The sequence below is a fragment of the Patagioenas fasciata genome, chromosome 11 (assembly GCF_037038585.1).
Source record: "Patagioenas fasciata isolate bPatFas1 chromosome 11, bPatFas1.hap1, whole genome shotgun sequence".
NCBI lineage: Eukaryota > Metazoa > Chordata > Aves > Columbiformes > Columbidae > Patagioenas > Patagioenas fasciata.
The window spans coordinates 8,588,539-8,607,454 of NC_092530.1; the positions used below are offsets into that span (position 1 = coordinate 8,588,539).

Here is an 18,916-nt window from a genome sequence, read left to right on the forward strand (position 1 = left end):
AGGGGCGGAGGGGGCGTGGCCCTGTGGGGGGCTCCGCACGGAGGGGGCGTGGCCGCGGCGGCCCGGGAGCGGTGACGTCACGCGGGGGTTGCGGAGCGCGCGACGCCACGGTTGACATTGGGACACGGCCCGCGTGACGCTGCACGGTGGGGGGCGCGACACGCGGGGGTGGCCCTTGTGGTCTTTTTACTGGGGCTGCGGTGACAATGGCGATGTGCGGGGCCTGGAGGTGACAACGGCTTTTCGTCAGCAGCGCCCGGCGCTGGCACCTTCACCCCGTGTGCCCCTGGGACGCCCGGTGCCCAGCCCCCTGCGCCCTGCTCTCTGCTCACTCGGTAGAAAAATAGGGGGAGAAATAGAGAAAACTTGATAACTGCTGGGGGGGGCGCAGTGAATGGTGCTGCAGCGCAGCGGGTCTGTGACCACAGCGGTGCCGCCCGGTCCCCGCGTCCATCGCCGTGGGGTGACACTGGGGCTGCTGGTGCTGAGGGCTCAGGACACCGAGGGAGCCGGGACAGATGCACGAAGCTCCGGCTCGTCTGCGCGTTCCCCCCGCTGCGTCCCCCACAGGCGCCCCGACCCCCGCGCTGCCTCTGCGGCTTTCGGGGGGACTTTGTCCCGGCCCAGCATCGCTCCGGCCCCAGAGCTGCAGTAACTGAGCTCTCCTTTAGAAGTCAGCCCAGCGCCAAAACCGGCCCCATAATCCACCCTGACAAATGGGATCCCCACAACGAGCAGGAATTTGGTTCGAAAGGCTGTTCGGGGAGGGCAGGGGATGGTCCCCAACACCTGCAGCCCCTTGCCCTGCTCTTGCTGAAGGGTGTTCCCAAAAGCTGAGCCCTCCTGCCCGCTGGTGGCCTCAGCTGCTGCCTCCGTCCCTCCTCATCCCCACGATGTGCAGGTCACACCAGTGTGCGGCTGGGACAGAGCAGGGATGGACCTGCCCAAACCCCGGCTCGAACCGCCCTTCACCTTCTTCCCCAAGCTCCTGTTTTGGGCAAAACTCATGAAACCTGCAACCAACATCAGCCTTCCCTGGTGACATGGTCAACCCAAAGGACAAACCACTGCCTCACCCCCTGCACCGTGGATCCGGGCGCTGGGGAAAGCCTTTCGCTCTGAGCTGGATGATGCTTCATAAGCTGAACTGAAGGTCTTTGCAGGGATTTGGGTTCATCAGAGTACAGTCAGGAATAAGTCCTGACAGGGCATCTGCTTGGCTGTGGCACAGTGATTTAATTTATATTTCTGTGTGTATATTACCTGTCAGTTAAGGAAACTGCACAAGGTGCTGTCTAAAATAATATAGAAAGAGTTTCTGCCTATAGCTCACGATAGTCTTCATGGGAGGTGTGCTGAGGTGACAGACAACGCAACAGTGGGACTGGGGGTCGGCACAGCAGAACACGTCCTGGGGTGTTTCTTTACAAGCACCTTCTCTCAAACACGACAATAGAAGGTGCAAAAATCCCTATAGCCTTATCAGTGAAGTTTTAACAAGCTGGAGGCTTTCTGTGGACTGGCAGGGAACTGGAATGAACAGTTCCATAGTGACCGAGAGATGGTAGAAAAGGCAAAGAGTAATCATGAAGATTTTGGAAACTGGTTGAGGAAAAGGCTGTGAAGATCCTGGAAACAGAGGAAAGAAACTTATGGTTGATAGGAAAGAGAGTAAGGAGTCAGCAGGGAAGACTCAGAGAGAGGGGTAAGCAGACAGATTAGGTTATATTTATCAAGGTGATAACTATAACAATATGTTGAAAGTCTGGCAGTGCTTCTCCTAAGAACCCTTGAAACACTGAAAGACAAGAAAATGACTAGATAATTTCATGCAGGAACACATAGTTCACAGTTACATTAAGAAAAGAAGATGGGATACCTTTCTAAGTCACTTTCCTTTTCAAATTTCTGTAGGAGCGAGGTGATGTAGTAAATGGAGGTTTGGGACATGTTCCAGATTTCAGTCGGTCCCAGTGGCAGGAAGACAGAAGATGTGCAAACCAGCCCCAAGGCAGCCCTGTAACAAACACCGTCACCAGAGGGTGTCTGGAACGCAGTCAAGGTGCGTGAGGACTGACCTACAACAGGTCAGTCTGATGCTGTACTGAGATGTAGGCACTGTGCTGGGGATTAAATTAAGCAGCAATTTAGATATCCATTGCAAGATTAATTCCTCTATTTCTTGGTATGAGTCTTCATAGTGCTTCCTGGTTACTGCTTGTTTCTTTCTTGAAATTACTTGCGTGTCTCTTGTGATTGTCTCTCCTGACACTTCCTTACACCCTGCAGACACAAGCTCTGATCCGCTTGGCAGTTCTGCGATTGCTCTGACACTCCAGAGAAGCTTAATAGGCCACCAGTCACTTGTCGCTGCTTCGACTCTGCTGGCAGACAGTGTGCCGCTCACACGGTCACTGTGGAATTGGCTTTATCTTCACTGACTTGTGGCTTGGGGACCGCCTGTCACAATCATTTCAATCCTTTGTGTGTGTGTGATTGCGCTGGCGGGATTCATCACGGCACAGCACAGGGGCAGCTGCAATAACCAGCGTGGATGTCCCAGCTCTAAACGATGAGGATGGGCTGCGCATCCCCGACCTCCACGCCATCCACCCCGATTCCTCCTCGAACAATCTGCGAGCAAACCCTTTGTTGCTTGTTGCTTCAAATTACAGCTCTGCCAACACAGAACTCAACAGGATACAAAAACGTGATACAACAGGGATCAAATATTTTTCTGATGCTGGTCTCCCAATTTCCCTCAAAGTTACATACGGGATGAACTTGGCCCCGGAGGCCTAAAACATCCTGACAAGACCCATGTGAGCACAGACCGGTGGGTTCTGCGCAGCGCAGGTAGCTCAGTGAGGAATGGCAACTGGGATGTGCACGAGACCGCAAGCAATAGTGCATATGGTAAAGCAGATTTTTTGGAATTTAGGCAGGGACAAGTATCTGAAGAAGATAAACACTAAACCAAACCATTTGAATTTGCTGGCAGACCGTGTGTCACTCCTACATTCACTGTGGAATTGGCTTTATCTTCAGGGACTTGCGGTTTGGGGACCGCCTGTCACAGCCCCTCGTTTTAATCCCTCACAGAACCCAAGCCTTTTCAGAAATTTAGAAAAGTTCTGTTCACTTAGTATTTTTAGTCTTTTATATTTCTGCTCCACGGCCATTGAAATAAGAGCCTCTCTGAAAGATTTCTGAGTGAGAAAAGAAGGAAAGTGGACACATTTCACTACCAATGAACACAGAAAATGCTGAAGAAACAGGGTGTCTCCCTGCCCCGGTCATTACCAAGAAGTTCGGATCATTTAAAGAGGCGTTGGTTTTCCAAAGCCAAACCTCAAGGTGAACTTCTGAACGCCTTTTAGCTTGACCATTACTTCTTACAGCCGATGTTTTAATTTTCATCTAATGCCAAGAAAAGCCTTTCATTTTCCCCAGCTGGCATCAGAGATAAGGCACTAAATCCCCCAGACATTAAAACATCGAATAGTTCTGTCATATGTTACTTTAGTCTCTGTCTCAAAGTCTTTTCTTTTTTCTCAGATATAATAATAAAATAATCAGTGCACCAGAAAGGGTAGCAGTTTAAAGTGCGGCTTTGAAGTTCAACCCATACTCTGAGCTGTTGCCCTTCATTTTCCAGCCATCTGACAGGTGTCTGTCCTGAAGGGTTAACTCAGGCCATTAGGCCAGATCGACAGCGGCTCATCTGTTACATCAGGGAATGCTGTTAGGACGCATTAGGAATTGGTTGTGGGTGACAAAACTGCATTGTCACTAAGATATCTCATTGCTGATCCTTTTGCCCCAAATGAACTAATTAATATGAGGATATGTTCATTCACATTGTAGTTTTGCTGCCAGAACTGTTCCAGTCCCACGTCGCACCCGGGTCCAGCCTTGAGGGCTGTTCTCCTGGGAGCTGTAGCGCTTGGCCAGTCCCTGCTCCCAGCTCCCGATTGCCCACAATGTGCTCCTTACATGGATGGTGCCATCAGTGGGGCTTCCCCACAACACAGAGAAAGAGAAACTCTGCTTGCTGTGACAACCAACAAAGTGCTACCAGGGAGGGGAAGGAGTGTAGTGAAGCCCTTGAGGTGCTGGAGTGGGTTGACAAGGGACCGGAGCTGGTGGGGGGCTGGAGCACAAGTGTGATGGAGCGGCTGAGGGACCTGGGGGGTTCAGCTGGAGAACAGGAGCTGAGGGGAGACCTTCTGATCTCTGAACTGCCTGAAAGGAGCTTGGAGCCGGGGGGTCGGGCTCTGCTCCCCAGGAACAAGCGCCAGGAGCAGAGGAAACGGCCTCAAGTTGCGCCAGGGGAGGCTGAGGTTGGATCTGGGAACAATTTCTTCCCCAAAGGGCTGTGGGGCATTGGAACAGGCTGCCCAGGGCAGTGCTGGAGTCACCATCCCTGGAGGGGTTTAAAAGACACATAGATGAGGTTCTCAGGGACATGGGGTAGTGCGAGAGTTAGTTATGGTTGGACTTGATGAGCTTAAGGGTCTCTTCCAACCAAAATGATTCTGATCCTATAAGCAGACCTTCACGATTGAAATCTCCTCCAGGAACCAACAGCCAAAGCTAGAGATGGGTGTAGCTTTCTTGAACATCAGGCCTTGCAGAAGACCTCTCTTAGCAAGTGTCTGTGTTCACCCTGAATGCATGTGCATCAATTGCCACCAATACTGATAAGGTTTTTGCATACTCTGAGGAGATATTAGACCTTGTGTGGTTTACAGAACTACTGAGCATCCTTCTCTCTCCCAAAACACGGCCCAGCACATCCAGGTAAATGGGACAGGTTCAAGCAGTGGCACTTCGGTGGACAGACCAGCAACAACCTGGCAGAGGCCTGGAAAGATACGCTGCTTCTCTTGAAGAATACACCTCTGATCTTGTGTCTAAGCAGTAAAATCCTCCCCGTGTTCTCTTCCATCAGAAGGTGCCAGTGACTGAGAAACCACCCGCCCTGGCAGCCCCTGGCAAGACTGCAGAAACAGCCGCGTCCAGCACCGCTTCTGTTCCAGCCCTCGGCCCCTGCGAGATGCTGAGAAGGGAAGTGGTTCCCCTTGGAGTATTTTCCAAAGGCAGTTTGCTCATAGCTCTTGGTCACGCTAAAGCATTTCTTTGTATTCTCAAACAATGTTATTAAGGGTCTTCTAAGGCCCTTTTTCAAGATCCCCTATTCCACCCAAGGGAAAATTTAAATGGCCAGTTCCTCACCTGAAATAAAACTTTTCAACTGATGAATCATCAGCTGAAGGTTTGGCCTAAAATCTGTTATTTCTTTGGCAGAGAAGATAAAACCAGCCTGTTTATTTCCCATTTGCCATATGTATTCAACTTTCCCATTAACAGCAAATTTTACTGCTTTTTTCTCCTGTTAGCTGTCTAGAAAGAACAAAGCCAGACAACACCAAGCTGGAGCCTGTCGTGCATGATATCAACATATGTATTACATTCATTTCAATTGCAGAAACAGCGGTGCGATTCCCTTGTTTTCAGATCAAGCTATCGATCATATTCCCAGAGTCCCACTGGAAGTACCAAGGCTGCACTATTTGGTCTGCATATCTTCATTGATTATTAACATCTGGGCTGAGTGTCCAGAAATGGCCGTGGGGTGGGTCCAGCCCTGGGCTTGGTACCGACACAAGTGTGATATGGACTTACTGACACTGGAGATAGGACTCTGCAACAAGGTTTTATTTGGCTGTTGATTCTACAGAACTACTTTTCACAGTAGAGTTCCACTTTGGTATTCTAACAGATTTCAGGATCTGCTGTAATGTTGGGCAGAAAGAATCTGCGGCATAGACAATCTGGTGGGATGGAACAGGAAGACATGGCAGAGATGAGCTGTAAGAGTAAAGAAGAAATCTTCATCAGCTCAAGTGAATAGGAATTAATTGGGCAATCTCAACTGAGTGACGTTTTCCCAAATGCGGAAGTGTCCCTGAATGGAACGGTTCGTTGTGATCGGCACGCTCCCCAGAAGAGGATCTTGCCAGTAAGGGCTGACGACACGTTAGGTCAGGACTGAGCCCTGAGACTGAAATTAGGGCTGTTGCAAGTCCGGACTGAGTCTGCAGAACTGCGTGGGGGCAGCTTGCGCTCGGCTTCTGACACAGGGCACACTGTGAACACCTTACTGCAAAACACCGATGGCATTTCTGACACAAACAGCAGGTGTATAAAACCTCCCCTCTGCCAATTTCTCTTTCAGGCTGTTAAACTGAAATTGAGGCTTTTAATTTTGCTAATTGAAACACACAGCTGGTAATTTGTCTCCCAACAGAAACTCAGGGCGGACCTCAATAATTTGCTTTATTCTCTCCATGTGACCCTGAATGCGGCAATGAGAACGACTCATACCGACACAGAGACGCGAAGTTCTTGTTAGTAGCGAGAGCAGAGCTGTCTTTTATTTACAGTTCTCAGTTTATAGGTTTACAGATACGGGGCTGGACCGAGAGGTTAGACAGGATGTTTTTTCAGAAATTATTATCCCAAACACACCGCACTCACGTTGTGACAGTTTTCAGTCACGTTCCCACGCATATCTTGTGGGCACTGTTCTGACCCAGGCCCAACATTCACACATCGTACATACAGGGGCAGTTTTCCAACCCGAAATATCATTCTCACTGGCTTGGGCTATCGCTCCTTACACTCATAAAAAACATTCTTCTATATAACCTGTCCAAGGCTGTTTCGCTAGAACTGCACATCCTGCCGTTCCCGCACCCCTGCTTGCCCATAGCAGATGCGGGTCAAGAAAAGAAAATCGTCATAAATCATCATAAATCATCATAAAACCCAGCTAACTTCGAACACCGGCTCTTTCTGATGGCATGTTGCCTAATGCTCTGCTGGTCATCCTGACTATGACAGATGAATTTTGGAACTCGCAATGACTGAGAAAAATTGCCGGTTGTCAGAACATCGGCAGCCAAGAGAACAGCTATGTTTATTGACTTCCAAATAAAATAATCTTAGTTATTGGTAAAGCCAATGTTGTCCAACCTAATAGTCTCTGTGGAAGCGTAGCTAATGGCCTTACAGAAAGGATGGCAGCTCAGCTTCATACTGACCATGCATATTAAACTTTACCATAACACATTAATGTTGCTGTACCATTCTTTTAAGAACTGGTGTTCTTCCTCTCTGTCTTTAAATTGCTCTGGTTCGAGTCCTTAGAGCCAAAAGCAATCAACAGATAAAATCCACAAATGTGCGTATTAGACACTACAGATATAATGACAGAGTATAAGGAGAGCAAGAAATTATTCACGCTGATGGAAATAATAGAATTACTAAAGGGAATATCACCTTTAGGATTCTGAGGTTCCACAGCAATGCTGATCTTACCTAAACTTCCCATCCTCTTGCATCTCTCAAGACTTTCTAATGGAGGTACTTAGGATACTGCCCTTGGATGGAGTTAGTCTTCCTTTGAGTCGGACTCGATGACCCCCAGGGCTACCTTCCAACCTCAGTGGGTCTTGTTTGGTTTGGTTTTTCTTCTTGGTTTTCGTTTGGTTTGGTTTGTGTTGTTTTGTTCTTGTTGAGGTTTTGGTTTTTTGTTGTTGTTTGGTTGTGTTGTGGGTTTTGTTTGTTGTTCCCTCCCCCCATTATTCTATTTTACAAGCAGAATAACTGATACGGTGACTGAATGTCTTGTCTTACCCACATAGTAAATTAAGAGTAAACACAGAGCAGGATTCCAGAGATCAGCTGCTGACACTGTGTCCCCCTGCACGGGAGGCTCATCGCCAGGACTGTGTCCCACCCGGGGAGGAAGGAGACGTGGGTGGAGGTGGCTGAAGAGCTTGAAATTCTGATCAAGACAAAAAGAACCCAGGATGGCCTCCCCGAGCCTGCAAGTTGAGAAGCTCGGAATTCCCATCTCTGGGAGACACCACAGGCAAGTTCATTGCCATGAGCCAGAGCCAGGCTTTGCACATGGGATTAATTCGGATTAATCCAAAGCCAGTGTGCCCATTTCTGTGCTCCCAGCGGCACCTCGACTCCTGCGGCGAGTGGCTGCAGACACACTGCGGATTCCGAGATTTCTGTGTCCTAAAACACACGAGAGAAGGGACACGGGGACAATGCAGATTAAACAGGATAAACTAAGGTAACTCTGGTGACTTTGGTTACTAAACTCTTTTATTTCCTTAAGAGGTTATAAATAACTCCGACAGCTGCCTGGAAGAAAAGCACTACAGAAACCTTTCTGTGAATTAAACAAACCTAAGAAAGGAGGAAGGACTTCAAAATTTCCCAGATCAATTGACTCCACAGGAGAAATGGTAATAAAAGTCTAAATGACATCAGCACAGTTTCATTCACAGACTCTCAATGACATATGAAATACATAGATAATCTATTTTCTAAGGATTGCGGTAGGTCAGCATTTATGTAGGCAAAAGGAAAACTTTAGGCTTCCATTTGGAAAACATATAATACAATCTAGTAAGATCTCGGCTGGGCAAAAATCTGCAGTTTAATGAGAGCTGAGTATGAACTCTTAGGCAGGTTTATTTATTCCCATGCTGGGATGTCTCCATCAGACTGCACAAGCACTACTGGAGAAATTGGAGAAAGGAAGATGATTTGGATTCTCTTTGCAATCTTGTACACAAATAGCCTGGGCACTAAAACTTTTGTTCAGTAGAGTGTTTTGTTCAGTGTTACAAAATACAGGGTGATTGGTAGCAAATTATAAACGTTACCAAGGCGTTTCTCGCTGGACTGAATTTCTTGCTGGAATGAGGAACATTAAGTTCTCCCTGCAAGGGGATTTCTTAGGAACAGGTAATTTCAAAATAGCTCCCAAAGCCATAAAGGGGTAGATTCATCTGTCTAGCATCCGAGGTGTTCTGAGCATTGAAGTATTTATGAGGGAGGCAATTATGTGAATAAAATGCAGAAAGATGAGAAATCCACAGCTAAGGTACAAACTGATGAGTTCTGTTTGTTTTGCACATACACGATCTTGGGACATGTGGGTTTTCATCTGCGTGGTAAGAAGCTTTATTGGATTTTTCTCAGCTTTAAAATCTTCGTCCATGGGCTAAAAGGTCATTTTTATTTTTCTGCTTTGCTGCATCTTTTTGTTTTTCGCTTAAACCTTGTAGAGAATTGACTAAGCTAAGATGGTCCATGAAGATTAAACACAAGGTCTAGACTTAGGCTTGCTCCACTGATGAGCAATTGAATTGCCATGGCCTCTGAAGGATCTCGCTTGGGTTCAGCAAAGGAGAAAAAAAAAAAGAAAGAGGAAAGATTTCTACTGAAAACGAACTGGAAAGGATTTGATTTGCGGTGTTGGGTCAGGTACGTGCTGCTGGGCTGTCCGAGCTAATGAAGTTCTGAGCCAGCCATGTTTTGTTAGAGCACATTGTGGCCTCCATCATCCTCTAGAAGGCATATGGTCTCATTGGTATGTCGAAGTAGAAGTTGCACAGATTATATTAAGTATAAAGAAGAGGAATTCTACCTTTACGTGTCAAGGCTAAATTTTTTGTTATGCAACTTATTAAGGAAAAAAAAATGACTTCTCCATCGTGACTCTTTCTCCATATCCTTTCCCGTTTGCCTAGGCAGGTGTCTTACACATCCATCCTGATGGGAGCACCCAGCTCGCTCTTGCGAAGCTTTTACCATCAGAAGTCACCAGCACTCCTGCCTGGCTCAGTAAGGGCACAGTGAACAGCGGGACCCATGTGGAAAGTTCCCTAAGCAGAACTGTCTGGGTATCTATTGTGTTTCTCTTCTGAGATTTGATATTAAAGCGTGAGAAAAGTGAGAAATGGGAGTTGTTAGTGTTTATTGTCTGGCAATATAAGTATAAACCCATTCTTGTGAACTGGAATGATATTACCCAGTGGCAACAAGGTTCTGCTTGTGGGTGCGTGATGTAATGGGCTTTTCAAACCGATTTGTCATCTGGAGTTGAGGGTGATAGTGCCAGGCCAGCAGTGGATGAGGAACGTGATAGGTTTGCAAATAACAGCATGGACCTATATCTGACACAAACGCTTTCTGTTTGACAGTGTCCAGTGGCACCACAAGTGTGAGCCAGCTGGCTGCAGTCTGCTTCACCTTGTGTGGGCCTTTTGTCCAAGGGCATGAAAGAGGCCTGTGCTTCTTCACACCATGGACTGTCGCTACTTCTTGGTCGCTGAGAATGCAAAGAGTTGCTGGACAAATTGCCCTCTGTCAAGTTTGTTTTTAGAGTGTCCTCAAAGTGCTTTATTACGACAACCACTTATTATTTTTCCAGGTCACTGTAGGGAAACATTCATCCTTCGTATACCCACATCCCAGCTTTCCTAGGTGTTCAGTCAGGACTCAGCAGGACTTTGTCACTGGGCGGCATTGCCCAGCGGGATCATAAAATCATAGAATCATAGAATCCCAGAATGTGAGGGGTTGGAAGGGCCCTGGAAAGCTCATCTAGTGCAATCCCCCCATGGAGCAGGAACACCCAGCTGAGGTTCCACAGGAAGGTGTCCAGGGGGGTTTGAATGTCTGCAGAGAAGGAGACTCCACAACCTCCCTGGGCAGCCTGGGCCAGGCTCTGACACCCTCACCAGGAACAAGTTTCTCCTTATCTTTAAGTGGAACCTCCTGTGTTCCAGTTTGCACCCGTTGCCCCTTGTCCTATCACTGGTTGTCACCGAGAAGAGCCTGGCTCCATCCTCCTGACACTCCCCCTTTCCATATTGATCCCCATGAATAAGTCCCTCCTCAGTCTCCTCTTCTCCAGCTCCAGAGCCCCAGCTCCCTCAGCCTTTCCTCACACGGGAGATGCTCCACTCCCTCCAGCATCTTGGTGGCTGTGCTGGACTCTCTCCAGCAGTTCCCTGTCCTTCTGGAACTGAGGGGCCACAACTGGACACAATATTCCAGATACACCGTTCTTCACTGCTTCTCCCATTGCTCTGTGGTTAGAGCAATCTTGTGACACTTGTGACGGCTTTGAAAAGACTCTATTCCCTGCAGCAGCCTCGAAATTAAGATTGTTTTCTTTAACAACAAGAAGACAGAACATTAGAGTGCTTGGCCTTAAGCGTTCCTGTGGGTGGAGAAAGCACAAGAGGAAAACCAGCCAATGCATTCACATGGGGCTGGGACAATTGGAACACGACTGGCCTGGCCCCATGAAACCAGTTTGGCAGTAACTGGTATGGACGGGTGTGCGGATTCCCCAGTGCTGGACGACCCTGTGAGGGCTGGCACTGCGGTTTGCAAAGGGCAGCCCAGTGGAGAGATCACATTCCCATGCTGTTGTTCAGATCCTTATTTCCCTCCCTGCCCCTTCACCCTTCTCCAATATATTTTCTAGCTTATTTCTGGAAGCCCTTTAGACGTTGTCAGCAGTGAACAGAGGTGGCAGGGAAGTTCTGGGATGACATTCCTTGGGAATGTGACCTAACAAAGCACATTGCAACTTGGAACCAGTGCACACTGGGATGGGCAAGCATGGCAACCGACTTGGGACAGAGCAGGTGTGATCTGGGAAAAGCTCTGCCCTGGCTGTCGTGAGAGACAGAAGGAAAAACATACACATTGCGTTTGCTTTCCCTCAAAGTTTGCCATTGTCCCTATAGATAAAACCACCAAAGGTGTCACCAGACTATATTATATTTCGGATGTGTGAGTACAAAGTCATGGTGCTGTCATTTGCTGTCGCTCAGTGAGCCGAAGCACTCCGCACCCCACTGGTGACAAATAACCTGCAGTGGTTCATCCTTGTCCCCTGGGGTGCTTCCCCTGGCAAGGGGCTGACTCAACTCAGACGTGTTGACTAGATGAGCACACGATCTCACAATATCATCATCAGTCACTTTTTTAAAAAGGGCAAATTTATGCAGCCACTTGGAAGAAAAAAAGCAAAGCACAGCCTAAAATTCCTTTTATTTACAGTGGGAAATGAAGCATGAGTAAGATGATTAGAACTGTAATTAAACAATAGAGTCAAATCCACAGATCTGCACAGCATACAGAAGGAGGCTCTCACACACACAGCATACAAGAATCCTAAAGTATTTTTCCCACTGCAAGCCCTAGGGACTTCTCTCCTTAATTTGACCTCTAACAAGAAGCTATCATCTCCAAAAGCTCCTCTGTTTACCCCTGAATAAAAGTTGGGCTTCAGGAAAAGGTCTGGTTGATTTTCTCACTAAGTGCATGCATAGATATTGAAATTCGAGCTCCACTTCAAATGGGAAAAAACCAATTTTCTAAGCATGGCAGGGGAAAACCCCAGAGGAGATCCTGTCTGCAGCCAAGTAAAGCTCGAGTTTGGCTCCAGTCCTGAATGATATCCCTTTCTGTCATCTGCCAGACACCATCTCAGCTCTCCAGATGCTGCTAACATCCTAATATCGTCCCGCATTGAGGTACCATCCCTGCTCTCCTTCCCTGTATTATACAGTTCTTGGCATGTTTTCAGTAGCTTTCCCAACCCACACCCGAATTCACTGGGATAGGTTTCGATAGCTTGCTGAGAGGCAGGCAGTCCCACCCTTTGTCACTGTGGATTGAGTCCTGTCTCAAACACAAAGACCAACTCCATTTCATCAAGGAAAAATGGAATAAATTTGCCACTGCTAACAAGCTTGACAGGGTCAGAGCTTTGTGTGCTGGAATGAAGCGCTTAAGACCCTGAAACATGTCAGTATTGCAAGGAATATTCTATTCAGTCTCTCTGCTGTACATATTTTAATGCACTAGATCTCTTCTATTTAGTTAGCTCATGTCTTACACTGGAAGAAGAATACACATCAGATCCTTACAGTGTACCTACTCTGCTTGGGATCTAATTCAATACAATCTATTGTATAGGAGGTCTTGGTGCTCCTGTTTCCAGACACAGCAGGACAGACAGCGGAATTTGGGTCTCAGCCACCCCAGCACCACACCAAAGGGAACACAGTTCCCAGCTCTCACAGAATCCCAGAATGTCAGGGGTTGGAAGGGCCCTGGAAAGCTCATCCAGTGCAATCCCCCCATGGAGCAGGAACACCCAGCTGAGGTTCCACAGGAAGGTGTCCAGGCGGGTTTGAATGTCTGCAGAGAAGGAGACTCCACAACCTCCCTGGGCAGCCTGGGCCAGGCTCTGACACCCTCACCAGGAACAAGTTTCTTCTCATCTTTAAGTGGAACCTCCTGTGTTCCAGTTTGCACCCATTGCCCCTTGTCCTGTCACTGGTTGTCACCCAGAAGAGCCTGGCTCCATCCTCCTGACACTGCCCCTTTCCATATTGATCCCCATGAATGAGTCCCCCCTCAGTCTCCTCTTCTCCAGCTCCAGAGCCCCAGCTCCCTCAGCCTTTCCTCACATGGGAGATGCTCCACTCCCTTCAGCATCTTGGTGGCTGCGCTGGACTCTCTCCAGCAGTTCCCTGTCCTTCTGGAACTGAGGGGCCACAACTGGACACAATATTCCAGGTGTGGTCTCCCCAGGGCAGAGCAGAGGGGCAGGAGAACCTCTCTGACCTACTGACCACCCCCTTCTAACCCACCCCAGGTACCATTGGCTTCCTGGCCACAAGGGCCCAGTGCTGGCTCATGGTCACCCTGCTGTCCACAAGATCCCCTGCACTGCTCTCTAATAGGTAATTCCCCAACTTATACTGGAACCTGGGGTTCCCTCCTCAACTCATTCCTGCAGAGCTTTAATCCAGCTGGGAGCCTTGTGTGCAATGGGAGCTGCGGAACAGAACTGCCAGGAAACAACGTTCCCGGCAGGGCGAGGGAGAACGGCTCCGTGTCCACAGGGAAGCCTGGGATCTGTCATGTTTGAAGGCTGAGGGGTTTTATTCACTGAGACAGACACGTACTGCAAAACATTATCTACAGAGATTTGTTTGAAACTGTAAACACATCTGCTTTGGCCTCGCTCAGGCTTCTCTCACGGTCCCATCCCATGAATGTTCATGCAAGAAAGTTCTCAGTAGCCCTGCTCTTTGCAAAAATCAGATTTATAGCTGTTTTCTCAAGTTGAGGCAGCAAGTAAATTTTATATGAGCGGGCCTTGTGATGTTCAGGGAGATTTGTTTCTATTCAGGGGGAAGAAACAATGCTACTCGATGGTAACACCATTAAAATACAACAAGTACAACTCAACCTGCACAGCAAGAAGTAAGAAGAACGTTGTAGAATAATTTTGAAAACAAAATGCATCTGAGAAACATCACAACCTGCTCCAAGCTATTCTCAAGAAAAGAGAAGCAACTTCCCTGTGTGAACTATTTGTTCTGAAAGTATTCAGTTCAGCCCCCAGAGCAACAAACCAGATGAAACTGTGTTGGTTTTGGTTATCTTCCTAAACTCTGCTGGGGGGGGACACAGGTGGCAGGCGATTTCATCAGGGTGCCTATAATGACATTCTGTTTGCCTTCTATTAAAAACATCCAGCCACACCAACTGCAAAGGAAAAAGCAAAACAACCACTCTGCTGAACATTTCCCTACCTCACATCTCCTTAGTGATTTTCCATCTCTGCAAGTGATGCTTTAATTAAGCAAAACCTTCTGACTCCAAGCAGGTTGGAGGTGCTGTCCCACAGCCCCAGCGCAGTATGACAAGCAGATTATTATATGAATTTAAAGCAAAGCAACACAACTGGGGAGTCTAAAAATACCAGGGACCCCTGAGTGGCTCCATTTGATTGTACAGAGTTTAGCGGAGCAGAGGGACGGTCCCCACTCGGTGCCTCTTTGTAGTCACCACCTATTCTGCGCTGTAAAACCTTTTGAAGGGGGAAATCAGGGGCTGGACTGGATTTCTTTAGCAGTATCGCCTCAAGGGAACACACGTTGAGCAAGTCCTGTGACTCCTTCGGTACTGCAAGGGACAAACTAATTGAGTTTTGTCAGGTGTATCTATTGATGTCCTACAACGAGGCAGACAGAACTGCAGTACAGCTTCGAGACCCGGTGTCAGGACACACGGCACTAAGAAAATCATCGTTGCCCAGGGGATGTCAACAGAAAAAGGTGTAAGAAATGGTGGCTTTTTCCCATGAGGCATTTCCCAGACCTTTCGGGGGAAGCTCATTAATTGCATCGTATTTGGTTTCTTAGCAGAAGCTGTAATTATGATGATGTTGCAACTCATCACATAGGGAGCCTGACACCACCTCACTTTAAAAGATTTCCACTGAAGTTCTGCTTTCGTGCTTCTCAGCAGCCTCATATTGCCTGAATTAAGCTACTTTTAAATTTCTCTTCTCTGGGAAGATGCTTCATAATCTATTTGTGACAGCCAAAATCCTAAAATATGAGCAAAATCTCTGCTCCCTAAGGCTATTTTTTGAGACAGCTATTTCTCGAGTATCATTAAAGTGAGAAAAACAGGCTCTGAAGGCCAAATTCATGCCTGGTGTCACTCAACGTACCTTAGCGTCAGTGCATCAGCAATGGATCTGGTCATGCAAACATCATCCTGTCTGCTTGCAAAACGACCGCATCCTGGGCAGGACTCCGTGCATACTGATGGGAACTGGCTATTGAATTGTATCTAACCCACCATCTCCGTGTATTTTTGGGACCATTCTCTGTGTAACACCTGTAGACAAGGCTCCCTTTTCAACAGCTCCTCTGGCATCATATTCCAGGCGCTTGGCAGCGTGGGTGTCTCTCAATGCCCCTTCCTGCCCTTCACTTGGTAATCATGGCAAAATAAATCATTTTCTTTCTCAAATGTTTCCCAGACAAAATGTAGGTTTTGTCTTCATTACACAACATTTCCCTGTTTTGCTCATAGGGGTTCATTGTGGTAGATTTCAGCTGCCTGTTAAATGCTTCCTAGGGGGTGACTGACTAATAAAAATGAGATTGTAAGGATTGCTTGGCGTGGGACACATCGTCCCTACAACTCAGCTTACCTTTCACTGCAAACTGATGAGGTTCAGACTGGTCTCCAGATTACAAAATCATTTTAGAATCGCAGAATGTGACAGAAAGCCGTTCTTCTATCAGTAACCTGGCAAATTCAATGTCTGGGGGTAACACCACTGAAAGCAAGTCTGATGGTAGCACCATGTGAATGGCAGAAGCAATGTCAATGCAAGGAAACCAGAGTAAGATCAAAAGAATTGTAGGTTCCCATAGTACAGGGGGATTTCTGTAATAAATGTGGCTTAAAATGACAGGAAAAAATCTGTAGTCTGAAAATGCTGTGAGCTGTGCTTAGAAGTTCAGTCAAAGCTGTGACATTGTCTTGGTGACTGTGGCAGTTGCACATCCCCCTGACACCCGGAGCCTTCACTGGGGCAGCTGATGGCTCCTTAGCACCTTTTGTGCCCCACTGTGCCTGTCCCCACATACACACCTGGGGTGGTACCGAGGTGCTGAATGTCACATCCTCCCCTGTCCCAGGGCAGGGTGACTTCACCTCCACCAGCTGGGGGGGGCAGGAGGGGTGAGACCTTCAGTCAGTTACAGAATCCCAGAGTGTCAGGGGTTGGAAGGGACCTGTAAAGCTCATCCAGTGCAATCCCCCCATGGAGCAGGAACACCCAGCTGAGGTTCCACAGGAAGGTGTCCAGGCGGGTTTGAATGTCTGCAGAGAAGGAGACTCCACAGCCTCCCTGGGCAGCCTGGGCCAGGCTCTGACACCCTCACCGGGAACAAGTTTCTTCTCAAATTTAGGTGAAACCTCCTGTGTTCCAGTTTGCACCCATTGCCCCTTGTCCTGTCACTGGTTGTCACCCAGAAGAGCCTGGCTCCATCCTCCTGACACTCCCCCTTTCCATATTGATCCCCATGAATGAGTCCCCCCTCAGTCTCCTCTTCTCCAGCTCCAGAGCCCCAGCTCCCTCAGCCTTTCCTCACACAGGAGATGAGGAACCCTTGGCCAATTGACAGGGTCATTAACAAAGGAGGTGCCCAGGGCAGCTGCAAAGCTTCTGGACCATGTTGTAATGCCCAAAGCCACATGTGACCAGGCTATAAAACTGGGTCCTCGCTGAAGCCCCTCCTTGGAGTGGTCTTCCCGGAGCAGCGAGTCTGTGAACTGGAGCCCTCTGCTTAGCCTGGGACGCTGTCTAAGGAGATGCCCGGGATTGAGAGCATCTCACCTCCTCATTTGGGTGAGTGGTTATTTACTGGATAGATCCTTGAATGAGTCCTTGCCCAACCCAGGCGAGCGATTATTTCTTGTGGGTACCCTGGAGTCAGAGGGCTCTGGTTTTGTTTCTTGTGAGTGTGTGCATGCACGTTGTGGATCCTCATTATTCTTACTTTGCTGTACCCCAATAATCTCCTCAACTGATATACAAACCTGTATTTTATGTCATCGGAGTGCTAACTAATTGTACAAACCCTGTTTCTAGTCAGTTTATTGGCTGCACTTTTCCGCCTAGAATAAAGTCTGGTTTGGAACTCGTTGTCTGCCTAAAACTGACTTTGGGGTGCCTCTGTGCCAGTGGCCTTGTACAAGACAGTCGCTGCTCTGTGTCAGTTTTCTTCACCCATCAAACATGGTTTCAACACAGCGAGTGCCCCTGCTGACCCAGAGGAGGGCGTTCTAAAGCCTCCGTCCAGGAAAACTCTTCATTTGGAGTGGGTGTGTGGCTGATCTCCTGGGATGTGCCTACACCAGTGCCAGAAGCTACGTGCTGATATTTGGTGGGGCTCTGCCTGGATCTGTACGCACCTGACGTACCTCTGCAGCGAACGGCGCTGCTATGAGACATACGGATGTATTTGTGACTTATATTGTAAAGGAGAGGCCTTCGAGGATGTGTTTTCCTCAGCTGAGATGCTGCAGCCCTCCAAGGGACACGCTGGATTGCAGTGCCACATCCTTCTTGTTCCACTTGAGCAAGACAACTCTGTGGGAAGCAGGAGTTACTGCGGACTCCACCTCTTGTTGTAAAAATACTTTCCCGGTACCTGGAAAATCCAGCTGTTTCCTTCACTCTTCTGCCTCCAGTTTACCCCAGCAGCCATCTTATGCCTTATTATGGAGAGAATGCTCTGATGGAGCTAATGCATGGAGTTTGATTTTCTTTTTAAGCTAATGCAGTGGAGTTTGATTTTTTTAAAAGGATTCCAGCAGGTTACAACTCTGCTTAACTCTATGAAAGGCAGCTCAACCTTGCCTTAGCAAAGAATCTGTCCAAATTGACTTTTCTAAGTATCATCTTTGAAAACAAGAAAGCAGAGCAATGCGGAACAAAAGAAGCAGGAGGACTAGAAGAGGTGAAATAGCCTATTTTTAAATCCTACTCATCATCGATCTGGGTGGCTATAAGATCCTTTTTAATGATTCCACTCTGCTCCCCAAATACACTCAAAATCCATTTGCTAAGCTCAGCTCTGTGGCCTAATTCTCTGTCAGCCGCCTTCTTTTGATTCCGTCCTTTGCTTCATCTCCTCAGGTTCAGTACACGCAGATTTCTGGTAGAAGATGTGGACACAGGCCTGAAGGGACCAAAACCAAACCCTGAACCTGCTGCTGCTTCAGTGAGAGGAGCAAGTTCTGTGTTGGGCAGCATCTCCCCCATTTACAGCAACCCATGGCCAAGGTGGGTTACAATTACCTTTCCTTTGGAATTTCTCACAAATTAAGCTGAATCAGGACGTTTCTCCACTGTGAGCATTTGCAGCTCAGTTTTGCTCGGTGCTTTGCCCACGGCTCCATCTGTCACTTGAGAAAAGCTCCCTGGAAGAAGCCGGCACCCTTTATTCCTTGGGGTTCCCGCGCAAAACCAATCTCCGTGGCATAGTTCTTAGTTTGGGGTGGTAGTGTCTGGCTAAGAAACGTGTCTTTTACTTCTAGTCCTCATCTCAGCGTGCTTATTTCTTCCCTCCTTTTTTATTTCTTGCCTTCTGCATGTGAACTTTCCTTTGAGGAAAAAGAACTGTTGCTATTCGAC

At 47.9% G+C, this 18,916-nt stretch overlaps 1 long non-coding RNA gene across 1 annotated transcript; it reads left to right on the top strand.

Moving 5' to 3' along the window:
- The first annotated feature begins 56 nt into the window (after positions 1–56).
- Positions 57–5,286, top strand: LOC139828886 (uncharacterized). Its single transcript, XR_011740944.1, has 3 exons — positions 57–146; positions 1,915–2,062; positions 4,955–5,286. It is a non-coding gene; the product is annotated as an uncharacterized lncRNA (long non-coding RNA).
- Positions 5,287–18,916: the final 13,630 nt, after the last annotated feature.